This window comes from Notamacropus eugenii, chromosome 6 (assembly GCF_028372415.1).
Source record: "Notamacropus eugenii isolate mMacEug1 chromosome 6, mMacEug1.pri_v2, whole genome shotgun sequence".
NCBI lineage: Eukaryota > Metazoa > Chordata > Mammalia > Diprotodontia > Macropodidae > Notamacropus > Notamacropus eugenii.
In genome coordinates this window covers 85,406,685-85,420,870 of record NC_092877.1, presented here as the reverse complement: position 1 = coordinate 85,420,870, position 14,186 = coordinate 85,406,685, and positions in this window count along the sequence as shown.

The following is a 14,186-nucleotide window of genomic DNA, read 5'->3' as shown; positions in this document are numbered from 1 at the left end:
AGATTCACTTGACTCAAATGCCATGTTTCATGTTTATTTGTTTTACCTTGAGTAAGTCTTCCCTAGACCTTAATGTTCTCATTTACTAAAGGTGATTGGATAAAATGGTATTTGAGGTCCTCTCCAGCTCTAAGCCTACGATTCCATGATCCATAATACTGGTGAACAAGTTGGATGAGTATATGTCTCCCTGTTTTATTCCTTATTTAATACAGTCTTTTGATCATTGAATAATGTAATTTCCACGGTTTCATTTGCAATAAAGATTATTGCACATTAGCATATGCATGGAACACACCTAGATTGAGAAAAGCTATTAAAAGTTAATTTTATACTAAATGAAATATATTTTTTAAAAATTATTAAACAATATATGCTTTGAGATTATAGTCTCAGTAAGTTATTTGACTGTGGAGATGAGGTTCTGCTATAGAGAATTATTGGTGAATGCTTGCCTGTTCCTTTATTGTATTTTACTCAAGGACAGTATTGCCATGTTAACTCATAAATTCTCATAAATATTTTATGGAGATGATAATATAAGCATATGTGCTAATAGTTACTTGTATCATTCCAGTATTTTTCATCCTTGATCTTTAACATTCTATTGACATCTTCTCTCTTTTAGAGATATCTTGAAAATTGATCCATAAGTATCCTTAAAATTGTATCAATTTCAACAGAGATTTCTTTTCTATACATTTTTAACAATTATAGCCCTTCTTCTGGCCTACTTATATACTTTTAATGCTTTCTAATAAAGTACATTGAATACTGAGGTGATTTAGCTAAAATGTGCTTCTACTGCTATTGGCTATGAGAACAGATTACTCTACAAATATCAGCAGACCTTTTCTATTTTATATCTGTTTGTTGTCCTTCCACTATTATCTGCAATTGCTACTTTTTTGATAAGGAAAAAGGAAGGAAATAAACATGTATCAAACATTTACTATGTGTCAGGCACCAGTGCTATGTGTTGGAGACTAAGGCGAGATAAAAAGTGGGGTTTGAGGATGGGGATGGAGGATTTTTGCCCAGATCCAGGCTTTAGAAATTCACAAGGTCAAGAACAGAGCCAGGAGAGAAATTGAAGCAAACTACCATGAGTCTTTTCACAAAATGGAGGCTCCAGGAGGAAATTCCCAATGGGAGTAGTGGGGCAGGTCTTTAGAGGGAATAGTTCATAAGGAACTTAGCTGGCTCTGAAGCTGTCTTCAACATTATTTTCACTTCAACTTTTTGTTTCCATTTTATGAGGTGATATTGCTCATAATCTTGTCTTGTCTATTCCATAGTATTTTATAAATGAGCTTGCAGCTTAAATAACCAATATTTCACTTGGCTGATGTATCTTTCTTCTTGGCATGAAGTTCAAGTGTTTATTGGAAGAGAGAGGTTCTGGTATCTTTATCTGTTTCATTATTGTCTTTGTATTCCTAGTATCCAACACAGTGCCTGGCATATAATAAATAGTCACTTGGAAAATATCTGGTTGGCTGATCTTTGGCACCTTTGCCGTGTTGACTATTGCACATTGTTTAAACATCTCTAAAATTGGTGACAGAGAAAATGTCTTTACCCCTGTCCAGTTTTCATTTTTCAGTCAACAGCTTGCTTAAATAGATGAGGTTGGAACTGCAGTGCTCATAAGTGTCATAGGAGAATTTTTCTGGTTTGACTCTCCTGATGCCATTTGTTTGAGATAGCAAGCTAACAGCAGAGTCTGCAGAATTCAGCTGACATCATACATGAGCTCCACTGATTAATGGGTTAGTGAAAAGGGAAATTCTGACTTAGCTTTATTACCTGTGCTTATTTAAAATGAACACTCCAAGTTCCTAGATATAGCTCTAGTGTTAATTGTTAACAAGTCTACAAATTCAAGTTATATCCATAATATTTACCAATCAATTTATATTTTTACCCATTGCAGCTCTTTGACTTTTACTATCTATTCTTTGATATGTGAATTTTTACCTACTCCTTCTACTCTCTATAAAATTCCATAGTATCTGTCTTATCTGATATAATTAAATCTATGCAAAGTTTCTGAAATATATACTCAGAGTTTACTGGTTTTCAGATAACATAGGTCTCTTTTGAGAATACACAAAAGTGGATATTAAAATTTTTCTGTGTATTGATAAGTATGATTAGCAATAACACCTATCAACAAATCCTTAGATAATTTTTATGTTGTATGCAATATCTTCTGATCTAACATCTTTGTGATTCTTAATACACTCACTTGCTTTTCCATTATACCATCATCATCACCACTGAAGATGAAAGGACATAAAATACTAAGACTCACTTGGCTTTTAAACTCAAAGAGTATTGAAATGCAACTATTACAGCTGTAATTAAGGGCCATTTTGTTTCATGGATATCTATGGCCCATCTTCACCATTCTCCTCTTGTATTTTCCTTAGATTGCTGAAGAACTCCATATGGAGTATAACACTTGAAGCTTTTCCAGTTTAATAGAATTTGCCAAAATTTCTTCTCTATTGACATAACCTTTGAGAACCCAGTTTCACTTCTAAACCATGACTCTAGAAAAGAATTTTCAGAGGGCTTATCAGTTACAGAAAAACTAAACAATTAAGTAGGGGAAAAAACATCTTACAATCCTATATTTTGTTAAGGGTCTAAACACTATAATTATTTATAATACATTCTATTTTAATGTAAATAAAGAATGAATTTATTTAATTATTTATATCCATGACAGCAAAATCTTTAAATTGGTAAATACTTTAAAAAAAGCTCTTGCCACAGTGCCTGGCATATAGTAGGTACTATACAAATGCTCATTCCCTTCTTCCTTAATATTTATCATTTCAAAACACTAGTTTTGCCAATATTTGAATTTTGTGGTATTACTATAGAACTGCACAAAAAATATACTGAAGGAGACAGAGTGATCAGATTCAAAGAATATTGTACCAGGATGCAAAAGATTTAATTCAAGGTCCAGTTTTTTTATATTTACTGTGTGTCTTTGGGAAAATCACTTAAATATACTGATCTTTCATTTTCTTCTTTGTAAAATGAGGAGAGGAAGCTGTGTGAGATAATCCTCATGCATCTCTTTCACCTCTAGATATAAAGCATTGTAGCTGGTCAATATGATACTGTAACGGTTCTATGAGCTCACTGAAAAAGATAACAAAAATATTAATAGTGCAAATCATAACCCGTCCATGCCTTGTCCTATACAACTGCTGCTTAAACTCTTCCATAAATCTTTCACATGTGTGAAAGCAACATAGCAAAAGTTACATGAGACTGTCTAGATACCAATTTAGCATTGTTAGCTGTCATTTGATTTTCCCCATCTCTTAGCTAAGCCTGGTCTCCTTCTTCGTCTAAGCATATATCTTTCTACTTACAGTTTTTATTCCACTGTTCCTGCCTGCTTTTTTGATTGGTTACATAGTACAATCTACCTGTTCCCTAAATATTCCTACCTATTGTCCTTTGGATGACCTATTCTTTTAATTCATTAGAGCTTTCATTATTCTAAGGCCTACAGTCATATGCAGCATGACTGAGGTTAAAAATGTATACATTTGTTTATAAAAAGCGTGACACTTTTCACACCTCTGTCCACTTTCCCAGAAGCAATGCAGAAATAACTCTTCTTCCTATTCAGTTTTGCATTCTAGGTATCTGATATATGCGCTAAAATGGCATAGGCGATTCTTTGAAAGATGCAAAAGCAGTGATTCTGGTGTTCAAAGACTATCTGACAATTCATATTAAGTGATGTATAAAAGAGGGAGAAGTATGACCATCAAATAAGCTTGCCATTTTCATGGAGAGTATTTTACAGAAGACATAGGTGCTGATTGGATAAAGCCTTTCTATTCTTAGAAACTCTTAAATTAGATCTGTCCTCACTCAAAAATATTCTTTCTAGTGACTTATTCATAAAATCAAGTGGAAGATTTCCTATTGTCCAGGTTATGACATATATTCCGATGGAAAACCTGATCAGTTACATCAGTAATAGCTATTGTTTGCTGTACATGGATAATATAACTTTTTCCTAGTATAAATTTTCTCAAAAATAGACTGTTACAATTTAGTATAGGTCTCAGAGGATATATAATTACATGTATTTGGATATCATTAGCCTTACTACCATGTTCATATCTTCTCATCCTACACAGGTGTTGTCCATATCATTGTTCAAAGAATATAGCTAGGATTTACAAAACATGCTGAACAACTCCTTTGATTCTTTTTTAATACCTTGGAGGTACCAAGGTAGCTTTCAAGATGTCCATGTATTTTCCTCCATCCTCATTACCCTATTAGCACATTTTCTTTTTGTTCAAATATTTCTTGCTAATTTTTTGGAGGGGTAGTTTTCAGAACCACCATATTAAAGTTATAATTTCATTTTTGTTAAAGGGGAGTAAATTTAAAAGGCATATATTTTAATGTTTAATTACCAAATCAAAATGTCAGTTTTCTTCTATATGGCACATTCATACAAATTTTAACTCCTCATTTTTGTTCAGTTTGTATAAAATCAAATTGAACAAGATATTCCTGGCTCCTGTTATTCATGGGACCCTAGAGGAAAATACAGTGGCAGCTATACAGCTCATCTGCATATTCAGTTCAGAATTTGGCACAGGGTTTGCAAAACTGCCATCTATCCCAGCAGAAGTGCCAACACAGAACAGCAAAAGCTGGGACAAACTGAGTGAAGATATGACTGTCAAGTAATAAAACTAGATGACTCTCTTCAGGACAGAATTTAGTTAAATGTGTTTTCAGTCATAAGGTGTTTTGATGTGTCACTTTCTTCTCAAATCAAATCTGAATATGTCTCACATAAACTAAAATTATTTCATTAGCTTGTGACAAAGAATTCCTTTTGAAAAGGTGATATATACTTAATCAAGTAGGCTAACACATGATATTCCTCAGTAATATAATTTATATTTTTTTAAAAATATGTGAATTTTAGGTTCCTGATACAGTTAGTTGAAGCACTGTGGTGGCATCATTTAATTTATTCAAGTGATAACCTTATTTGAAAGGCATTCAGTCAGGTGACATTCACATCAACACAATAAAAACAGTTCTGAATGACTAACCTGTGAATACAAGTGCTAGTTTCACTTTGACAGCTTCTTGCTGTAAATTTCAAGATAGTTCATAAGTTCTGTACAGTTTAGCAGATTAACTGAATGTTTGAGAAATGAATAAACTATGGATTAATAATATAATCAAAATCATCAGAGATGGAACATAATTTGCAAGTTATTTTCTCCTTTTAAAAAACTTTTCAGAGTCACAATACTGCATGACTTTAAGTCAAATCCTTAACTGGCAAATACAGTTTAAGAAATTAATGAGATGAAAATCTGATGCAGAGGAAGTATGACCAAACATGATAATATCTCTTTGCACCCATAGAATTATAGTTTGATATCACTCCCACCTTACTTGTGACCAGAGCCAATTTTAACATTTAACACTTTAACAATTTAACATTTTAACAATTTTAACTTGTTTTTTAGTACTAGCTAGGGATTTTCATATAATTTTTGGTAGTTAAAAATTGATCTGTTTATGTTACTTTGATACGTGGTCACTGAGATTTTCACAACAGTCTGAGATGAATCCCCTGTTCTTTTTCTCTTCAGTGTTAATTTCCCTATGCCTTAATATGTTGGAAATCACCTCAGACTAAGATCATAGAATATTCATTTGCTTGTCCATGTCAAAATTGTTGGTGATAGTACTGATAAAATGATTTCAAAAGTAATGTTTCTTCTACTGCCATTTTTGCCATTTAAAACTTAGAGTTTTATCATTCTATCAATGAGTCTGGGATTTTATGATTGAAGGTATATTGCTGAGATTCAAATACAAAAGGAGGCTCAAAGGACAAACTGACAATTAGCTTCACCCAGAACAGAAAATAGAGCATGTAATGAAAAGAGCACTAGACAAGGAACCAGAGGTCATGAATTCAGGTCCCTTCTTCTCTGTCATTTACCTTTCATCAAGTCACTTTATTTCTCTGAGCTTCAGTTATCTCATTTGTAAAATGATGAGGTGAGAACAGATGATAGTTTAACTCTTTTCTAGGGACTTTAGATTCCATAATAATGTACTCCATGATTATGCTATTGTACTTTTGTACTAGAACTTCAGCTAGTCTTGAAGTAATAACTGGAATATTTATTTGCACATCTCTTGAATGAGAGAGAACCTCCTTCAAATTTGAAGCTAACTCATTCTGTTTAAGAAGAGCCTCAATTCATCCTAAAATCATCCACCATTACTGGAATATTTACTTAATTTAGACTTTGTGTTTATACCAAGCTCTGCATAATTCATAACAATATTAGGTCTTATTTTCTATTATTTTGGGTCCTACAGCCTTCTCTAGCTATTGAGCATTTTTTATTCAGTAATCTTATTACAGCTGACTCAAGCCAGTGACTTGCAAACTTTCAGCATGTCCTAAGAGGTCTAATTTAAGATCATTGTCCTCCTGTTCTGCATTTTCTAGGCACACTCAAGATCCACGATCAGGGTTCTAGGTGAATTAATTATAGATTTATCTCTGGTTGGAAATTCAACCAGCTAGATAGTCTTCCAGATAGATAAAAAGATTTGTGGGTATAAAACCACAGAATTCTAGGCTCATGCTTGTACCATGCTCCCCCTTTTTCATTTTCACTGACCTGGCAACTCAAGATACAAAACTTGACCTGAGCTCCAGGAAGAATCAAAGATCATTATCTAAATTCAAAGGTACACAGCTGCAGGCCTGCTCATTACAGGACAGCTGCAGTCTCCAGCCTATGTCAGATGATGGAAGGATGATCTTCACCTAACTCCTCCCAATTGACTTCAAGTCTTTGGCTCTCTCCCTATTTTACTTTCTGTGGGAAAATCAATCACCATGGTTTCTCCTTGCTATTCTACACCACCACACAGTTTAGTGTTCTTCCTTGATATTTGAGTGAGAAGTGCTGGGAGAAAACTGGTCTATATTGCTTCTTGTCTCTCTATGGTCTTTCCTCCTACCTTTCAGATTTGGAAGGGACATAAGTTAGAGGTATAAAGACTATTAACTTATTGTGTATGTGTGGGTCTTTTTTTTGGGGAGGGAGTCATGTTCATTTCTTTGAAATGCCAAGTCTTCCATGATATATTATTTAGTTTTTCTTGGAATTTCATGTCATAATTTATGAATTATCCTATAATGACCATAATGGGAAGGTGGACACAAAAAGGTGAAAACAAAATCTCTAACATTTTCTTATCTGGTATTAAAAATAACAGTAATACCTTGAATCTAACAAAAGATTAGTTGTAGATTGTTTCTAACTTTAGCCTTTGTTTCACATCTGTTTGTTTTTTTTTTTTCTCTTGTGGTATTTGCATTTTAAATCCTTTTTTTAATGTGAAGTATAGTCTACCACCTTGATGTTATCACAACTTTCTTGTTATGAGTGTAGAAGTTTTGGTTAGATTTAGTATCTGCATGTTACATTAATTAGAAGCTAATTTTGTTTTATGTAGAGCTGTTTCCAATTACTCTGTTTGCAATATTTAAAACTTGGTAGGACTTTACTTGGGTCATAGGATTTCTGCTTTGAAAAGAAAAGACAATTAAATGGTGTAAATTTGCATCACAAAAAAAATTTTTCCATGAAATAGTAAGGCCTGTGGTGCAGTTCAAAGAGTATTTGTGCTGGGCAGGGTGGCATATACCTTTAATACATGCTGCCAGGAGTGCTGAGGCTAGCAGATCTTGCAAGCTTGGGAGTTTAGAACTGCAATGAGCTAGATCTGTCACATTTTCATACTAATTCCAATTTTAATATGATGAATTCCTAGTTGCCAGAGACCACTAGGGTCCCTAATTAGGGGCAAACCATACCAGAATAGCAATAGAGCCTGTCAAATATTGTGCTCAGGCCCTTGAGTGGCTTCTGCACTTCCAATCTGACAAAAACATGGAGAATCAGCTTCCAAAAAATAAAAGTATAAGAGGAAAGCAAAAGTTATATATGTTAAAGCTTTCAGCTTCAAGTCTTTTAAAAAACAACCAATATTATTTGAAGTGAAGTACAAATATAAAAATTCACCTATTCAAAACTTGCAACACAATTTCATAATGAGACATAATATTTTGTGTATATTTTATCTTCTATTCTTCAAAACGATTTCATGGGGCAAACAAAAAATGTCCATAGACAAAGAAATGGAGGCTCAAGTAAGTTATGATTTGAGATAGTAAAGCAGTTGGCCTGGAACTCAAACCAGTTCTTTTGATTGAAACAGCACTATTAGAAAAACCATAGATACAGGAACTGAATCTGAAATTTGAATCCTGACTGCCTCTTAGTGGAAGTCTTAGAGTGAGCAAGTCACTACTTTTTGTATTTCTCTCCTTGTCTTAAAAAAATAAGAACGATGTCTGTATCTATGTCATCTGGTTTCATTTATAGAGAAATTATTCACAACAAAGTGATTTAATCTTTCCAGCAATATATCATCATATTTTTTTTAAAAAAAATTAGTGTACTGGTCATTATAAAATACTTATAGACGATCTTAATTCTGTGATTCGGAATACTTTTTACTTCCTATATCATCACCACTATCATAGAAACAGAAAGGGTTTACAATGGGCACTTCAAATTTTTATTTTTTCCAAATAATCATAGTAAATAATTTGATGAACTTTTGAAAAGACTCTAGTGATGGTTCTTACCATTTTTAACTAGACAGTTCTTAAATAGCAGATATAGTTTCTAAGGAGAACTTTTCTCAAAATTTTCCAAGTTAAGGAAAACCTTCCACTGACATAGCAGCACCTACCACTAGTGTAACCCAGCAGCACCTTAGTGCCATGATGGAGTAGCACTTTATTGAAAGACTAAAATGTAACTAAGTAAAACAAATTAGATTCCCTGCTCAGAGAAATGAATAAAAGAGTTGATAAAATTGGTTAGATTGTGTATCAAAATATCATAAGAAATATACTTCATCAGATACTTGGAACCATCCTTTGCAGTGCTAGTAATGAGCTTATTCAAAAGTCATCAAAAGAAGCCTACATTTAAACGTAAAGGTTTGCTACAAGCAACTTAGAGAGCAAGGCATAGTTTACATGTTGGATCTAGGGAGAATGGAAGAATTTATGACCAAATGGGAGATAGACAACATTATTAAATGGAAAATAGATAATTTTCATCTCATTAAGTTAAAAAGATTTTGCACAAGCAAAACCAATGCAACTGAGATTAAAAGGCAAACAGAAAGCTTGGAAACTATTTTTACAGTCAATGTCTCTGATAAAAGCCTCATTTCTAAAAATATATAGCTAACTGAGTCAAATTGATAGGAATAAAAGTCATTCCCCAACTGATAAATGGTCATAGGATACAAATAGGCAGTTTTCAGATGAAGAAATTAAAGCTATCTATAGTCACATAAAATGCTCTAAATCTATTGATTAGAGAAATTCAAATTAAAACAACTATGATGTATCACGTTATGCCTATCAGTTGAAAAAAGGAAAATGATAAATAGTGAAGAAGATGCCAGAAAATTAGAACACTAATGCATTGTTGGTGGAGTTGTGGACTGATTCAATCATTCCGGAGAGCAATTTGGAACTATTCCCAAAGAGTCATAAAACTGTGCATACCCTTTGATCCAACAATACTACTACCAGATCTGTGTCCCAAAAAGATCATAAAAAAGGGGAAAGGACCCCCATGTACAAAAATATTTATAGTAGCTTTTTTTGAGGTGACAAAGAAGTGGAAATTCAAAGAATTCTCATCATCTCAAAGGGTGTGACTGAACAAATTTTAATATATGAATGTAATGGAACACTATTGTTCTGTTAGAACTCAAAATCTTATAAAAATAAATGTTGCAAACTGAAAATAATTTTTAAAAAAATAATAATACAGTTTTTTCCCTGAATGAGAAATGTTCAAAGGATATAAAAAGGCAGTTTTTCAGATGAAGAAATCAAAGTTATTTATATTTATATTGAAAAATGCCCTAAATTCACCATTAATTAGAGCAATGCAAGTGAAAATGAGTTTGAGGTCCTACGTCATACTTATCAAATCAGCTAATATGATAAAAATGATAATTTTTAGACAGAATATGGAAAATTGACATCTTTTTGTGTAGAATTTTAAGCAGATCAAACCATTCTGCAGAGTAATTTGGAAATATAATCAAAAGAATATAAAATCATGTGTAGCATTTGACCCACTATTGACCTAAAATCACTGTTAGGTCCATATCCAAAGAATTCCCCCCACAAAAAAAGGAAAAGTACCTAATATATACAAAAACTATTTATAACAGGATTTTTAAATGGTGGTAAAGAATTGGAAATTGAAGGAATACCCATAAATGGTTGGGTATATGATTGCTATGGAATACTAACGTGATCTAAGAAATGGTAAGCAGAATGCTTTCACAAATACCTGAAAAGACTTACATGAACTGATGCAAAGTGTAATGAGCAGAACCAGGAGAAGATCTGTACATAGTAACAGCAATAGTATATGATGATCAATTGTGAATTAGCTATTCTCTGCAATACTAAGACAATTCTGAAGGAATTGTGATTTAAAAAATAATGCTATCCATCTCTAGAATACAGTTAATGCAAATCAAAACATACTTTTAAAAACTTGTTTTCTGGATATTTTTCTCTGTTCTCTTTCATATGACTAATATGGAAACAATGTTTTATATGACTGCCCATGTACAAATTGTTTGCCTTCTCAAAGAGGAGGGAAGTGAGGGAAGGAGAGAATTGGGAGCTCAGAATTAAAAATAAAAATGATAAAAATTGTTTTTACATTTTATTGGAAAAATAAGATATTTTTAAAAGTTCATCCTGAAGATAATAACAGCTAGTATACCAGCTTCTGCTGTAGAATATAAAGATTTTCCAAGTAACTTCATAGCATCCTCCAAACTGAATCAACTCTACATCTTGATAGTCATTGAATTCAATGAAAAGATAAGCAAAATCAAAATAAGAAACTATGAAAGTGGATTTTAAATGAAATCTACATCAAAATAGCAATAACACTTTTTATGGTAACAGTCATAATTTGGAAATAGAGTAGTTTCCTTTACTGATGTAATGGCTGAATCAACTGAGGTATTTGAATATAATGGAAGGTTACTATGCAGTAAGAAATTTGGTTATTATGCATACAGACAAGGGAATATTGATATGATCTGATGCAAAATCAAGTAAGCTGAACAAATAAAACAACATACATAATAACTACAGCAGTGCAAATAGAACAGAAATCATCATCAACAGAAAAAAAGATTACTATTACAAAATTATAATGGTCATGCTTGGACACAAAATAGAACAATGCTATTAAAACAAAGCAAAATAAAACTTTCTCCTTCTCTTCTTTAAACAGATGGATGGCTATAGGTATGTAATTCTACCTATCAAACTTTATGAATACGAATGTTTCTTTGTTCAACTTTTGTATTCTTTATTGACAATGCCTTGTTCTCTGAGAAGTGTTGGGAAGAATGCATTGGGAGTTGTAGGTGATGGAAAGGAAAAAATTATTAATAAAATTTATTATATTAGCTTCCCTGACTGCTATCATATGTCGGATACTAATCATACATCTATTATTGAGATTAGATGTCTTCCCTATTAAACACTGGGTCATTTTAAAAGTCTCTAAGTTGCCCTGTTGCAGAATGAAAACAGGAGAGGCAATACTTTGTTGTACCAAGTCTTGGAGACAACTTTTCTTAATAACATCATGAACTTTCTACCTTAACCTGAAGACCATTGTTCCAGAAACACTGACAAGAGCCTGACTTATAAAATGGTTATTCCTTTCCCAATCACACTTTTGGGTGGTGTTAGTTGCCTTGTATGGGGTTGGGGGAATAGTTGCCTTATTTCTGAAGGATACCCTTCTGTCACTCTTTTTTGTTTTGAAGTGAGGGGTAAGGGGAGAGAGATGATACCCTCTCTAGTGTTTTCTTGTTGCCAATTTATTTCAGACTTGAGATTCTCCACATGCCCTTCCTTAAAAAACACCCCATTTAATTCTTTTGAAAAACCCTTTTGAATGTCATAGTAGATGGAACATTGGAGTTGGAGTCAAAGAATATGAATTTAAATCCCCTTTTATAAAATTTGGGTAATAATTATAACACATATTCTAATCAAACTGGAGTTCATGATATCAAATTCATGTAAGCTTTCCTCAATGTTTAGAATGTATTTCTACCACATTTCCACTTAACAGAATGCCTAGCTAACTTCTAAATTCAGTTTACGAGTGCCATCCTACAAAAAGCCTATTCCAATCTACCCAGTTACTAGTGTTCCCCCCTGTTCCCTTCCCAAAACAATCAATCACAGAATAACCTTCCATCTATTGTAGAGCTTCTTAAACTGTTATTGTTTTGATTACGAACCATGTTGGTAGTTTGATGAAGTCTATGGAGCTCTCTTTGTGTTTTTGAATGCATAAATTAAGTAAAATACAGAAGGTTGCAAAGGAAATCAATTATATGTGTATGTATTAACCAAATTAAGACCTCTGATCTCTTGTGCATATATGTACTTCATGTTCTGTGTTCATGTTCTTCCCCTCAATATATTATAACCTCCTTGAGTGTAAGAGCTGCTTGTTTTTGTTTTTGCGTAATCAACACCTTAGCACAATGGCTACTACACAGTAGAAGCCTACTAAAGCTTGAATGAATGGAAATTCCATTCATCTATGCTAATCTGTAACTGCAGTGTCACTTGCTCTTAAAGAATTGCCCAGGGTTCTGAGTGGTTTCATGACTTGCCTGTGGTCAGACAAATAGTACATACCAGTGACAGGACTTTAATCCACTTTTTCCTAAAACCAAGTCCAGAATTATATCTACCCCATCCCATTGCCTCTCAGTACGTTGTCTAAAATTAGATTATTTCAAGGAAATTAGCTTAGAAGCTATAAAGCTACATTGTCTTAGAAAATGTTAAATTAGAATCTAAAATCTACTAGGTAGGTTAGAAAAATAAATTTGTAATGAGTACAGGAGATAAAATATAATAGGAAATGATTAAGTATTAAATAACAATTTTTCAAATTCCATAACATCATTTTTGTATCAAAAATGTCCAATTCAAGATTAATTCCTCTGGGAAGTAATAAGTATGAGAGGTTATGTTTAATTTAAATCTAAACTGAATAATGGTTCAGTAAGTCCAAAGATCTATGATTTCATTTTTTTTGATAAGCCTTCTCACTCTGTAGATCAAAACCTTCCACTCCCTTTTAGATCGTCTTAAAAGTTGCTGTGCTCCTTCCCCTAAAGTCATCACCAAATTGCTAACATTTAGGTAATGAGTCTCTCAGAATTTAGCTTTCATTGAATGACAGGAATTTTGTTCATTGCCATACTCCTAATTGAAGTCATTTCAACTTGCTAGAAACTGTCAGAGATTGGCTCCATTGGCATGGCCTTTGAAAATCCTGGCTTCTTTCCATACCACAAGATCAGTACTGAATGAGGCCATTATGAAGGAAATTGAGGGATATAACTTGAAATAAATTACTATCAATTGCTATCCTTTTTTCACTAACTCAATTGTGTCAGTCATCATTCCCAGGTAAAATGGAGCATAGCTTTTGAAATCATAACAGTGTAGTAGGGGCTGTATTGTGGTAGTAGTATTCTAAAGCAGATTTGATATTCTGTGAGCAGAATTTTGGAGTGTCTTTTTCTATCTTTGAATGAATCAAATGATTCTGATCTAGAAACATTCATGAACATATAACAAAAGCACCCATTTTAAAAGGTTATGCATCTAACTTTTGGAAATTAGAAGAATGAAAAAAATAGTAAAAGAAATTCACTGGAAATAAATGCAGTTAAAAACTAGATAGTACAATTAGGACTGTGCTTTGGATTTTTCCTTTCATTTTAACTTTGTTGGTCAGCTCTCAGGCTGGTAAATGGTAAGTTCAGTTACTTTAAATTTAACAATGATTCAATTGTGTTTATCGAATGGAAGGAAGTCACCCAGCTGCCTAAGTGAATGACAAGTTGAGCTTCACAAGGATGCTGGACTAAATGGGAATGCCATTGCCTTTTCTTATATCTTCTTT